The sequence below is a fragment of the Cardiocondyla obscurior genome, linkage group LG09, assembly GCF_019399895.1.
Source record: "Cardiocondyla obscurior isolate alpha-2009 linkage group LG09, Cobs3.1, whole genome shotgun sequence".
Classification (NCBI taxonomy): Eukaryota; Metazoa; Arthropoda; class Insecta; order Hymenoptera; family Formicidae; genus Cardiocondyla; species Cardiocondyla obscurior.
Genome location: NC_091872.1, coordinates 240,430 through 254,897, shown reverse-complemented (window position 1 = coordinate 254,897; position 14,468 = coordinate 240,430).

Sequence of the window (14,468 nt, the reverse complement as noted above, 5' to 3'; positions counted from 1 at the left end):
TTTCTTCTTTCCATCCCAATTTCAAATATCCTGGTATCCCTTCCTCTTTCACTTTTTATAATACTTATTAAATCTTGACTCTCTTATTTTTTCCATCTTTCCTCTCTTTGCCATTCTTTATCCTTTTTCACCAAATATTCCCCCTTATTTCCCTCTTTCTCTTAAATCTTCCACCTCTTTTCCCGACCACCCAAATTTTTCAAAAAATTCCTCTCTTTCTTTTTCCCATTTTCCCTTGCTTCTTCCCTCCCTTGCTTTTTCCTTCATTTCTTCCCAGCACCATTTTGCTAGAACCCCTCCTTTCCCTTCTTCTAACCTTTTTTCATATTTCCATGCTCTCATCCCTGCTCTACCTTTCAATTTATCCCTCTGTAGTTCTTCTCTCACCATATATCCTGGTACATATCTTCTTACTCCCAGCACCCATCTCAAGTATTTTTCCTGTAATATCTCCACCTCTTCTCTTTCCTTCCATCCCCATATTTCCACGCCGTAATTAATAACCGACCATACCAGTTTATCAAATAGCCATATTCTTTTACTCCAATCTTTTCCGAATTTTCTTTTACCTATACTCCACACCTGCCCCATTATTCTTGCCGCTCTTCTTACTCTGTCCTTTACATGCTCTTTCTGCTCTCCATTTCTCATAATTGTGTATCCCAAATACTTGAAACTTTTTACTTCCTCTATTTCTTCCCCTTTCCATACCCATTTAGTTTTTTTCCATCTTCCTCCCCCCTTTCTACACCTCATTATCTTTGTTTTCTTTACATTCACTTCCAATCTCTTTTCCTTTACATATTCTTCCATACTTTTAATCATTCCTTTCATGCCTGCTTCATTTTCTGCCAGTAGCGCAATGTCATCCGCATACGCCAGCGAGTAAACTCTCCTGTCTTTTATTCTTATACCCCCCCATCCTCCTTTTTCTAATTCTTCATCTATGTCTGCCAACAAGAGCGTGAACAAGCTAGGACTAAGCGGACAACCCTGTCTTACTCCTTTTGTTGTCCAGAAACTTTTCCCCTCTTTATCCTTTACCTTTACTTTATTCACCGTTTCCTCTAATATTTCTTCACACCTTCTTATCAATCCCTCCCTTACCCCTCTTTTCTTCATTGTTTCCACCAATTTTCTCCTGTCTACAGAGTCAAAAGCCGCTTTCATATCTATAAACACAATTACCATTTTACCTTCCTTTTCTTCTATCTTCTTATTTAGCAAATAATTTAACACATATATTTGATCCACTGTCCCCATGTCTCTTCTAAAACCGGCTTGACTCTGCGGTAATATTTCTTTTTCTTCTATTTCCTTTCTTAGTCTTTCTGCTAACACAGATGCATACACTTTGTACGCAGTCTGTGTCAGCGTTATCCCTCTATACTCTTCTACTTTTTCCCCTTCTTCTCTTTTTAGCACCAGAACTATCACACCTTCTCTCCATTCCTCCGGCATTCCCTCCCCCCTCCATACCCTTTTGCACGTTTCCCATAATTTCTCTTTTACTTCCCCCCCCTCCCCATTTCCATATTTCATTTTCTAAATCATCGCTTCCTGCTGCTTTTCCTTTTTTCAACTTTTTTATTACCTTTTCAAATTCTTCTCTATTTATATCTTCCTCATTGTCTTCTATTCTTTCTCCTCCTATTTCTTCTCTTACTCTCCATTCCACTCCTCCTAACATTTCCTTAAAATATCCGTCCCATTCTTCAATCCTTATTTTTTCCTCCACTTCCTTCCTTTTTTTTCTTCCTTTGTTTACTACTTTCCATACTTCTCCCTCTGTTCTAATCTTTTCTATTTCTTTCTCCCATCTCACCTTTTCTTGCAATTTTTTCTCCTCACATAGTTTTTTATATTCTCTTTTCTTCTTTTTGTAATTCTCCTCACTCCCTTCCCTTTTCCTCCAATTTAACATTTCTTCTTTTACTTCACCTTTTTTCTGTTTACAATCTTCATTCCACCATCTTTCTTTTGGTTTTTCCCTTTCCTCTTTTTTCATTTCCTTTTTAACTACTTTTTTTGTTTTCTCCAGGTCCTTACTAAAGCTTCTTCAATTTTCCTCCGTATTGTTTTCTTTCTCTCTTTTTTCTTTATATTTTTCCCTGAACATTTTCCTCTCCTTCTCACCCTAAGCCAGTCTCGTGCTCTTTTTTATACCATATTTACATCTTCTCCTCTTTTCTCCCTCCCTTTTAATCGTCACTATTAACGGTAAGTGGTCTGAGTCCACTTCTTCCCCCACCTTCATTTCTACTATTTCTCCTTTTGATTCCACATTACTGATCACATAATCTATTACTGTTTTTCCTCTTCCCCCTACATATGTCCATTCACCCTCTTCATCTCCTCTTATACAACCATTAACTATTCCCCATCCTGCTTCTTCCAGAGCTTTACAAAATTTTTTTCCTTTTCCTGTAATTTTTTTATCTTTTGTTTTTCTTTTTCTCTCTTCCTTGTCTTCTTCTTTTTTTTCCTCATCCCATAGCCCGCCCTCTTCTCCCGTCCTCACATTAAAGTCTCCTCCTATCAGATATCTCGTTCCTTCCTCTTTTTCATCCATCCAATTTCTCATGTTCTCTGTTATGTCTTCTAAATCCTCATTTACGTATACCCCTGCTATTTTCCACCATACCTTTCCACTTTTTATCTTTATTCCTATCATTCCTTTTCTATCTTTAAATTCTAATTCTTCCTCTCCTTCCAATTCCTCTTTCCATCCCATCACCATTCCCCCCATTGCCCTCCCTTTCTTATTTTTCTTTTCTGCCCCTTTATTTATCCATTTATAGCCCTTTGGCAGTTTACTTCTTAACCCCTTCCATTTTTTTTTTTCCAACCAAGTTTCACACATATATATCACCTCCCATTTCTTTATGTTCTTCCAAAAATCTTCATCCTTGTTTTCTATTCCTGCCACATTCCAAAAAACTATTCTCACGTTTCTGTCTTTTACCTCCGCCTTTTTCTTTCCTTTCTCCTTTTTCTCCTTTTTTTTTTCTTTTTGCCTTTTATCTTTCCTTTTTCTATTTTTTTCTTCATCTTTTTCTTTTTCTCCTTCCTCCTCTTTTCTCTCCAATTTTTCCAGCTCATTTCGTTCTCTTCTTCCGCCTCTTTTTAAAAACTTGCATTTAGTCTATCTGCTATCACCTTCTTCCTTTTATTCCCTTCTTTTTCAAATTCTTTCGCACCATCCCATTTTCTCAATTCTTCCTTCAGGTCATCCCATATCCACATTTCTTTATTTACCCAAATCTTCTTGTACCCTATTTTTACCTGTTTTCCTTCTCTTTTCAATTTATCCGCTTCTCTCTTTATGAGCCATTCCACTTTCCTTTCGTATTCTGTCAGATCGTCTCCTATCCATTCCGTCCTGTCCTTTAATTTTCCCTTACATCTTAATATTTCCAATTTTTCTTTAAAATTTTCCATCTTTACCCACACCATACCATAACCTCCTTTATTTACTCCTCCTATCTTATTTACATCCTCTATCTTTGCTTTCACTCCTGTTGCTTCTATTATTTCTCCCACTTGTTCTTTCAGCGCCTTTTTTCCTCACTTTTTATCTTTATACCTCTTATTATTAAATTGTTTTTCCTCCATTCTTTCTTTTCTCTTTCTTTTGCCATTTCCAGCATTCTCGTTCTTTCTTCTAAACTCAAAACCTTTCCCTGTATTTCTTCTGGTATTTCCAGTTTACCTCCCTCATATTTTTTTTCCTTTATTCTTTTTTCCATCTCGTCCATTCTTTTCTCTAAGTCTATCTTCTCTTTTTTCCATATTATCTTCAATTCTTCTATTTCTTTTCTTATTTGTACCTTTATTTCCCTTACTTCCTCCATCTGCGCTTGAATCCTTGCAAATCCACTTCTCATTTCCTTTATTACCTCTTCAAAATCTTCCTTGCTTATTCCCCCTTCACCTCCCTCTCCTGTTGCTTTCACCGGTGATCTGTACACTTTCACACTTTTCCTAAATCCTTCCAAGCCCTCTATTTCGCTTTTTTCTTCCTGTCTTTCCTTCCTTTTCTCTCCTTGCTTCCACGCTTCCAAAATTGGCATGCTGTTAGCCCTTTCTCTTCTTAACATCTCCACCTTTGCAGGCCTTCCCATTTTCTTTTTTATTTTTTCTTCTCCTTTTTCCTCTTTTCTTTCCTCATTTCCACTCTCTACATTTCCTTTTTCCTGTTCGCTCATTTTTCAATTTTCCTTATCTCTTTTCCCTTTGTCTTTGATACCTCTACCTCTCTCCTTTGCCCCCTTGCCTTCCTCTTTTCCTTTGTCTTACCCACGGTTTTTTCCCGTCACCGCCAACCTAACCTCAAAATGAACTCCTCTTTTACCTTCCCGATTTTTCCCTTTATTCTTACCTTTGCTCTTTCCCTTCACTTGCCCTCCTTAAAAACCCTTCCCTCTTTCCCTCAAACCAACCCTTTACCTCTGAAAAACTATTTTACTCCCCCGAAACTTTTTTCTACATTCACTCGCTCAGACACACAATCGTTCGCTCTGCTATCGGAAAAAAAACAATTATGACCGTATTTATGAAACAGTATAAACCAACTTGTCCCCGTGTTTCATGAGATATGTCCTAGATTATGGAACATAAAATAAACTAAAACATTCTGACTTTGACAATTTTCTAAGAAATTAATTTTTTAATTTTTAATACTAAAAGTTATGTGATGTTATTATTAAGTATTTAAGATTAATATATAATTATTAAACGATTTTTTACAGACAATAAATAAACATTTACTGATAAAATAAATATAATAGGAACAGTTATATGTTATAAATCTTGCAATAAATAAAAAATGTATTTAAAATTAAATATTTTAACTATTTTGTTTCTTCTTTTATTTTTTTTTTTTTTTGTATTTCTTTCATTTTATTTTGCAGTTTTTTCTTTTTTTCAGCTAAAAGTTTTTTTTTCCTCTTGTAATTTTTTCTTTTTTTGTAACTTCTTCTTTGAGTTTTTTTTTATTTTCTTTTTCAATATGGTATTGTAACCACTGATCGGACGTACCAGCAGAGGGGAGCTTCGGTTTACCTGATGATTTTATTTTTATTCTTTTTTTTTTTTGGTAAATAATTCGTTGACAGGGTAAATGCGTTCTTAAAATGATTTTTAGCATCATTATCATTACTAACTTCTGGAAAGCATCACAAATATTATTATTAATTTAAATGTTACTGTACAATAATTTTTAAACCTTATTTTACTAACTTCTATTGGCAGTTGCAGAGCTATTTTCTTTTTCAATACATTTATTAGAATGTGAGCTTGCTGAAGTTGTATTAGAATTGGAACAGGTAGCAGAAGTGTCATCAACAGAAGTAATGCTAATAGAGTTTAAAAAGAAATATTTTGTTTTATATTTTTTTTTTAAATACAAATTAAGAATAACATATGTTTCAAACTGGTTTGATTGCTCCTTGAACGGGATTGTAAGTCCCGCCGGATGAGATAATTAAACCCTCGTAAATTTTGCAAATCAACACCTTATATTTCAAAAAACTGATTTTACTTGGTCACGACGTGAAAGTCTTGACGATACAACGTGTACTGCCCGAAGCAGAGAGCTGAACTTTCGATCGCGGCCGGCCACGCGTACAGATGCAGAGGCTCGTCCGTGTGACGCCAGCGCTTCGACTGCCGTCGGATAGAGGAAAAGGCCAGAGCTATACACTATCTGTCCTACTCTTTCACGGCGTCGTCGGTAACTCGGTAGTTTCGGTATCGCGCAAGCATGATGGTAACCGCTCGAATGCGAACGGCTGCTCTTATTTACCATGTACTATAAAACTTACCATGTTACCATCATTACCATGTAAAATAAAAATTGAAAATAAATAAAGTGTTATTCATAAAGAATCCTTCTCTTTTTAAACTAAATCATTTTTATCTTATAAGTTAGCAGTACGAAATAAGCAGAGTTAATTTTTATAAATTCGTAGCTAATTTGTTGTTAAAAAGTAATTGGCAAAGAAAAAGTTTGTTACTCTCTGCTTTTATTATAATACATTTTTTTAATAATGTTCAAGTAAAAGAGGATGAAGTTGGTCGCAAAGGAATTTAATCGAGATAACGCTTTGTTGCTTATTTATCGCTAAATATTTGCCAAAGGAAAATATTAAATTGCTATTTTCTTTTCTTAGTTAACAAATTGATATCTTCTACGTAATTGCTCGTTATTAGGTAACGGTTGTTGCTATCGATTCGGGGTTTCAGATATTTTGTTTGAAAACTGAAAAGAAGTCATTTCAATTGTTTAAACAATTTTTTTTACAAAAAAAGTCACTCATCGGATTCGATCGCCGGACGATGTTGCGACATAGTATAGTCTTTTTTCAATATGAACATTTTTGCTAGTTAACAAATGGATATCTCCGAGATCGCGTGTCCGATTTTTATAATTTTTTTAACAACGTTACAGCATCGTCCGACGACCGAATCCGATGAGTGACTTTTTGCAAAAATTATTTAAACAGTTTAAACATTTTCACGATGTAAAATTGCAATACTCAAATTCGGCGATGCATTATATGAAACCGAGAATAAAAATAATTTGTTAATTCGCAAAGCTTGCTATAATTTCCCTGTTATTAGTCAAAATCCTAGACCTAGTACGCGTGTAAAATGTCGCAAAAACGAGGATTATCAATCCGCGGCGTGCGGCGTTGTCTGCTCAACGAATTCGCTGCTGTCCACCGTTGCCGTTTCGCTTAGCCGAGTAATGCCTAGCCGATACTTTGCTTTTTCGATCTGTTCGCCGCCCGCCGCTGACCACTTGTTGCCTATGTTGATCAATTTAAAAGTGACTGTGCCTTTTTCTAATAAATAATACTTGCGTTTGCTTGTCGTAAATGTACTACAACTTTTTACTTTTTAACTGTTATACATTTTTTAAAATGTTGCATAACATTTCTTGTTAATTTAATGTAATCCAACTTCAGATTTCGACGTAAAAACTACAGTACTTTCGTCAAATATGAATAGGTGGAAATTTTATAAAGGTTGAGCGAGAGATGTTTAATAAATTAAATCGATTACAGCGTTATGCAGATTTTAATTTTTTATTTGCACCTCATCATCAATTTTTTATTTGGTAGTTACAATTCCGAAAGTTTATCCAACCGATTAGATTTACTCGTGTGTTGGTAAAACCGGGCCTTATTAATAAAAAAAAAAATTTCCAATTTTTATTATTTGTCGACATATTTTTAATTTACAAAATTGTTAGAACGGGTAGAACATGAAAGTATATTGCATCGGTTTTTGCGCGCCTTTTGAAACTATATTTCGTATGTGTTTACAATTTTTATGGGTTAGCTGATGGACGTAATAATACAGTTCTTTGATACAATGGTAATACGGTTCATTGATACGTGGTAATAAAATCTTTTGATACAATGAAAACTCAAGTCGCTGCGTTTTGTAAAGCGCTTATTCACTCACTCGTTCATTCTTTCTCACTCTTTTTCATTGCGCTGTGCCGCGGCCGTCGTCGAGTCTGTCGACGACGTCGCGGCCGCGGTCATTTAGTCACGCCAATAAATTTTAACGACGTGAACGCCAATAGTGGAGAAGAGAACATACGTACGACTGACCATTGGTTCATTTTGGTCTAAATTTTTTCAAACTATCCAATGGCTATTCGTTATACGTTTTGAAACTATGCGATAGCCAGCTCACGTCGCGAATTTCGCGCTTTTGCTTGGGATTTAGGAAATTGAAACGGGTTCTTTGGTCAGTTGTGCACTGTCGAAGACGCGAATAAGTACTGCGTTGATATCGTAGTATCTTATTTTTTGCCGTAATTTAGAATCTAGATGTTTAGTCGAGATTCTTCGGGCGCGTGTTTTTGCAAATGTGAGTGTACGATTAGTAGATAGTAGATTTACAAGTGTTTTGTGAGGTGTACAGCGAATTAAGAACACAGTTGTAATTAATATACCTCGCTGCGCCTATACTTGGCGCGAGGCACTACCGTGCCTCTTGATAACGCTGCTGGCTTAGTATAAATTATAAGCTAGAATTTAATGGTGCAATAGTGATAAGCAGTAATAAGGTATATTTTAGAATTATTTATATTTTTACATTTTTTGTTGAAATTATATTTTTTTATTAAAATGGAAGCATCTAAAGCATGTGATGGCGCGAAAAAGAAAATGAAATCAGTTTTTTCGGACAGTTGGCTTTTTGACGATCGATTTAAATCTTGGATAGGTAGAGTTCCTGATAATAATAGTCTTTTTCATTGTTTTATATGTAATAAAAATTTTTCGTGTCATTTGTCACATGTTTCTAGGCATATGGAATCTGCATGCCATAAGAATAATATAATAAAGAATACATCAAGTAGTTCCGGTATTTCAATAGAAGATACTGATAAAAAATCTGTATACAATATAAATTTTCGAAAACAATGGCTTGATATTCCAAAATTTAAGCCTTGGTTGCGTGAAGTACTTGACGACAAAAATTACCAATAAATAATAAATTTTTATTTAAATTAAAAGTCTTCCAACATGCAGCGTTATTTGATGCTCACAGAGACATTACGTTTAATGACGTTTCTTTTGTTGCTGAAACCATCGGTGGTTTTGACAAGAACGGTTTGAAAAATGAATGGTCTAAAATACATTTAGATTTTACAGATGCAGAGAAACAGCATCTCGCAACATTAAACTTTGATAATATGTGGAAAGAAATTTTTAAAAGTAAAAATAACATACAGAGATATGAAAATTTAAAATCACTTATTAATACAGTTAGAACATTTTCAAATTCTAATGCCGATTCTGAAAGAGTATTTTCATTTTTAACAGATATAAAAACGAAAAAACGTAATCAACTTTCTTCGGCTAGTGTTAATGCTATTTGTGTTTTAAAATCTGCATTACGAACAAAAAAACAAAATATTTTAAATATGAGTATAGATGAGAATCACATAGCTTTAATGTCCACAGACAATTTGTACGCTAAACATTGTATTAAAAAAAAAAGTACTTTAACATTGTATTCCGCATACGACAATGATGACAATAATGCTGTTGCATCTTCATCTAATAATAATGAAATAGTCACAGCTGTAATATCCACAGATCATTCGTACGCTAAACGTTAAACTAAAAAGAAAAGTAGATTAGTATTCTACTCCACGTATGACAATAATGAAGATAATACTATTGCATTTTCATGTTATATTATTTTATACCATATTAAGTGAGAAAAAATTAATAGCATATGTTTTAAAATATGTAAAAAATGCTAATTTAATTATTGTCATGAGTAGACACCATGTCTGTAAGAGACACCATGTCTGTAAGAGACACCATGTCTGTAAGAGACACCATGTCTGTAAGAGACACTATATTTTTTGGGTTTCAAAGGGGTAGTAAAAGCATAATACACGACTTTGGTTGTTTTTGAGAAGACATTACTATTGTTATATAAAAAAGTTATGCATTTTATTTTTGTTGTTAATAATGATATGAATAACAATAATGCAATGCGTTGCTTTCACATTAATAATGCTAACAGTGTCTACTCGAACATAACTTTTATCGTCGTATAGCTTTTTCTACTCAATTCCTATCCTCACCTCCACGTGGTGATGCCTAGTAATCTTATCGATTTGAATAACCAATGTTAATCAAATGATAAGAGCTAACGAGGAAGGGAGACAAATTTTAGAGCCTAAAAAAAACTAAATTTTATTTAAACATACAGGGTGTCCCAGATCAGTGGACGGAGTTAAAAATAGTAGATATAACTAATCGAATTAAGACAAAAATCTTTTACCATTTAAAAATTCTGAATTTCCGAGAAAAAAAATTAAATTTATGTACTCGTAAGAGCGGCAAAGAAGCGTGGGCTGAGTGAGCGCGCGATAGACAGCGGCGTGTATATCTTAAAGGTGATGGACGGAATCAGCGCGCAGTAAGCGAGACAAGGAGACAACGCGCGAGCGAGACGATGTGACGACACGCGAGCGAAATGAAGTGACAACGCGCGTTGTCGCCTCGTCTCGCTCGCCGCGCGCTGATTCCGTCCATCACCTTTAAGATACACACGCCGCTGTCTATCGCGCGCTCACTCAGCCCACGCTTCTTTGCCGCTCTTACGAGTCTCGGAAATTCAGAATTTTTTTAAATGGTAAAAGATTTTTTGTCTTAATTCGATTAGTTATATCTACTATTTTTAACTCCGTCCACTGATCACCCTGTATATTATTAACAAGGGGAGATCGCGCTCAACGAAACACTAATTTTATTCAAATTTGCAGAGTTTGAAAATTGGTGTTTCTACCTTAATATTGTAAAGCCATTCGATGCGCTTCTCTAAAATAAAAAAAGAAAATCGAGTTTAAACATTTGCGATGTATTGAAGTACCGAGAAGTTAGACTTATTTTTGAAGCAGCGTGGTAGTCCAGCGCGGACAGCTCTGGTCTAGTAAGCGCAGGATCGCTAGTTCGAGTCAGGCCTATGTAACTTTTATTTTTTAATGTTTTTACATGTTTATACAAATTATTAACAATTATATAGTTTATTTAATTATTAGACTATTTTATAAAAAGGAGAAATAAAAAAATTTGAACGCTGTTTTTAATTGTCGTTGTTAGGATGTGTTTATTGGATTGATTGCTGCCGGTGTTAATTATATATTTTGATCTTATTAGTATTTGGTCGACACTTGTTCATTTTTATCTTATTTTCTCGCGGTAGACAATAATAACTCGTGAGTCATCGCGCGTTTACATTATACTTGTTTTTATATCAAACGTCTTTCGCTTGTCGTTAATAAAAAAAAAACGCGTAATTAATTAAATGCTCGAACAAAAGTATGGTTAATGAAAAAACGTCGAAAGCGGAAATCCAGAAATGAATGAGAAATGAATGATTATATATGTAGTATGAGTGATATAAGCGCTCTCTTTCTCTCTCTCTCTCTCTCTCTCTCTCTCTCTCTCTCTCTCTCTCTCTCTCTCTCGCACGCGATAGATAATAAGTTAAAAGTGTATTTTTTTTTACGACCCTGACTCTCGCACGTTGATACTCCGCTATTAATATCGGCGCTGAGACAAAAAATTTCGCTAAATTTCTTTGTTTTGAATTATTTTGAAACGGACAATAACCTCCTCGGTAATGTGTAAGTTTTTCGGTCTTTTTCGCTAAACTATGTTGTCTATCGGCCGCTGTTATCGCATTGCCTAGCTAGGCTGTTTATATACACCGTTTCCCGTCAATGCCGATGTACCTGTCGGGCCTCATCTCTTTGTTTCAAAATTAATGTTGTAATTATCGCGTTACCAGTTACTTTAAAATTGCAATAAAAGAAAAAATTTTTTTCGCTTTTTTTTATTTAAATATCTCGAACTTAATATTTGTGTTACGCGAAGGTTGTTATAAAATAAAAAAAATACATAAAGTAGCAATAAAAACATTTTTATTTTGTCATTAATTTGTCAATTACAATATAAAAAAAAAATTAATTTTTTTAATAAATTATATATAAATATAAAATAAAAAAAAAGACATTAAAAATATAAAAAAATTCATTTTAAAATTTCGTCAAAAAATTAAAAAAAAATTAATTTTAATAAATAAATAAAGAAATAAATAAATAAATAAAAAATAAATTAATAAAAAAAAATAAAATTTAAAAATAATAATTGACGTGGAAGTCGCCGCGACCACCTCTTCCTCTTCTTCCTCCTTTTCCTCTTCCTCCTCTTCCTCCTCTTCCCCAATTTCGTTCGTACCATCCGGCGCGGCTTCTTCCACGTCCGTGTCCTCTTCTAGAATCTGTAATAAAAAAAGATACAAATTTGTGTGTGTGTGTGCGTACGTGCGTGCGCGCATAAGTTATAAATACTTAAAATAAAAATAACTTACACATTTTTCTACCCCTCAGTGGGGGTTGGTCACTGCCAGCAGCTTCTTCCGATTTTTGCTGCTGTGACTCCTGCTGCTGTTGCTGCTGCAATTGTTGCTGTTGTTGCTGCTGTGGTTGCTGGCTTTGCATAATATCCATCATCTTCTTTTGGTTCTCCGCCAGCTGCTCAATAATTTTTTCTTGGTTTCTCAATTGAGCAGCCAGCGATTGAACCGATATTGAGGAGCGCGGCGGCGTGTCATTAAGGTTCAAATCTAACAACATTTCTTCCTCGCTTAGATGTAGATCTTCTTCTGGAAAAAAAAAAAATTATAATTAAATAAAACATCTATTTAAAACTAGAAACGTTTAAATATTATAATAAGAATATATAATAAAATACTTACGCGACATTTTTTAACCACAAATATACTTGCTGACACCTTTAACTATAATTCGCGTTATGAAAACGATACTTCTTTTATATACAGTCGAACAAAGGGATCTGCTTACCCTTCTCTTTCCTCCGGGTATTATTTATTTCAACTGTTTAAACTCGTCGTTTTTCGCTAACACCAATAATAATTAAAACCATTTAACGTTCGATTCTATGAGGAAAAAAATTAATATGACTTTTGTGAAGGCACGATCGTTTTGTTATAATACAAAAAAAACGTTATATCTTTTTGTGCAAAGAACATATGCGATTTCTGTACATTTCTGATTTCGGAAAAATTAATTTTTTAAATAAATTTAAAAAAAAAGTAAACTTTATTTGTTATTTCTACATTTCAGCATCTCATTTTAATTAACCTTTATCTTATACATTATCGAAATTTACTTTCAATAAAAAACTGAATAATCAGCATGGGCAACAAGTGGTTAACAGCGGGCAGAGGGCGGAGGGCGGCGGAGGGCGGAGGGCGGAGGGCGGAGGGCGGCGGGCGGCGGGCGGCGAACAGATCGAAAAAGCAAAGTATCGGCTAGGCATTACTCGGCTAAGCGAAACGGCAACGGTGGACAGCAGCGAATTCGTTGAGCAGACAACGCCGCACGCCGCGGATTGATAATCCTCGTTTTTGCGACATTTTACACGCGTACTAGGTCTAGGATTTTGACTAATAACAGGGAAATTATAGCAAGCTTTGCGAATTAACAAATTATTTTTATTCTCGGTTTCATATAATGCATCGCCGAATTTGAGTATTGCAATTTTACATCGTGAAAATGTTTAAACTGTTTAAATAATTTTTGCAAAAAGTCACTCATCGGATTCGGTCGTCGGACGATGCTGTAACGTTGTTAAAAAAAATAAAAAATCGGACACGCGATCTCGGAGATATCCATTTGTTAACTAGCAAAAATGTTCATATTGAAAAAAAGACTATACTATGTCACTCGCAACATCGTCCGGCGATCGAATCCGATGAGTGACTTTTTTTGTAAAAAAATTGTTTAAACAATTGAAATGACTTCTTTTCAGTTTTTAAACAAAATATCTGAAACCCCGAATCGATAGCAACAACCGTTACCTAATAACGAGCAATTACGTAGAAGATATCAATTTGTTAACTAAGAAAAGAAAATAGCAATTTAATATTTTCCTTTGGCAAATATTTAGCGATAAATAAGCAACAAAGCGTTATCTCGATTAAATTCCTTTGCGACCAACTTCATCCTCTTTTACTTGAACATTATTAAAAAAATGTATTATAATAAAAGCAGAGAGTAACAAACTTTTTCTTTGCCAATTACTTTTTAACAACAAATTAGCTACGAATTTATAAAAATTAACTCTGCTTATTTCGTACTGCTAACTTATAAGATAAAAATGATTTAGTTTAAAAAGAGAAGGATTCTTTATGAATAACAATTTATTTATTTTCAATTTTTATTTTACATGGTAATGATGGTAACATGGTAAGTTTTATAGTACATGGTAAATAAGAGCAGCCGTTCGCATTCGAGCGGTTACCATCATGCTTGCGCGATACCGAAACTACCGAGTTACCGACGACGCCGTGAAAGAGTAGGACAGATAGTGTATAGCTCTGGCCTTTTCCTCTATCCGACGGCAGTCGAAGCGCTGGCGTCACACGGACGAGCCTCTGCATCTGTACGCGTGGCCGGCCGCGATCGAAAGTTCAGCTCTCTGGCCCGAAGCGAGCTTTCTTTGTGGACGAAGACGATTAACTTATTTTATAGCGCATGCTCAAAATGGCGCGAAGGCCCTGATAGGTCCCTTTGCAAGAGCGACCAATAACGCGAGGCTACAGCGAGCGCCACAGTCCGACCAATTGCGAGACTGCCCGCACTTTTCAAACCACAAAGATTGCTCAAATACTAAACAACATATACTTTTTAAATGTCTACAAACCTGTTTGATTATTAACATTTGACATAATTGAATCAACTATTGATTCATTATTTTTATCTGCTTGAATATCTTCTGGACTTTGAACTAAAATGCTATCATTGTTTAGAATATTAGCTAATTCGGACAAATTTATATCATTGTTTTCATCGGTGCATAATTGTGGTCCAGATATAATTCCTACAGGGTTATTTTCTA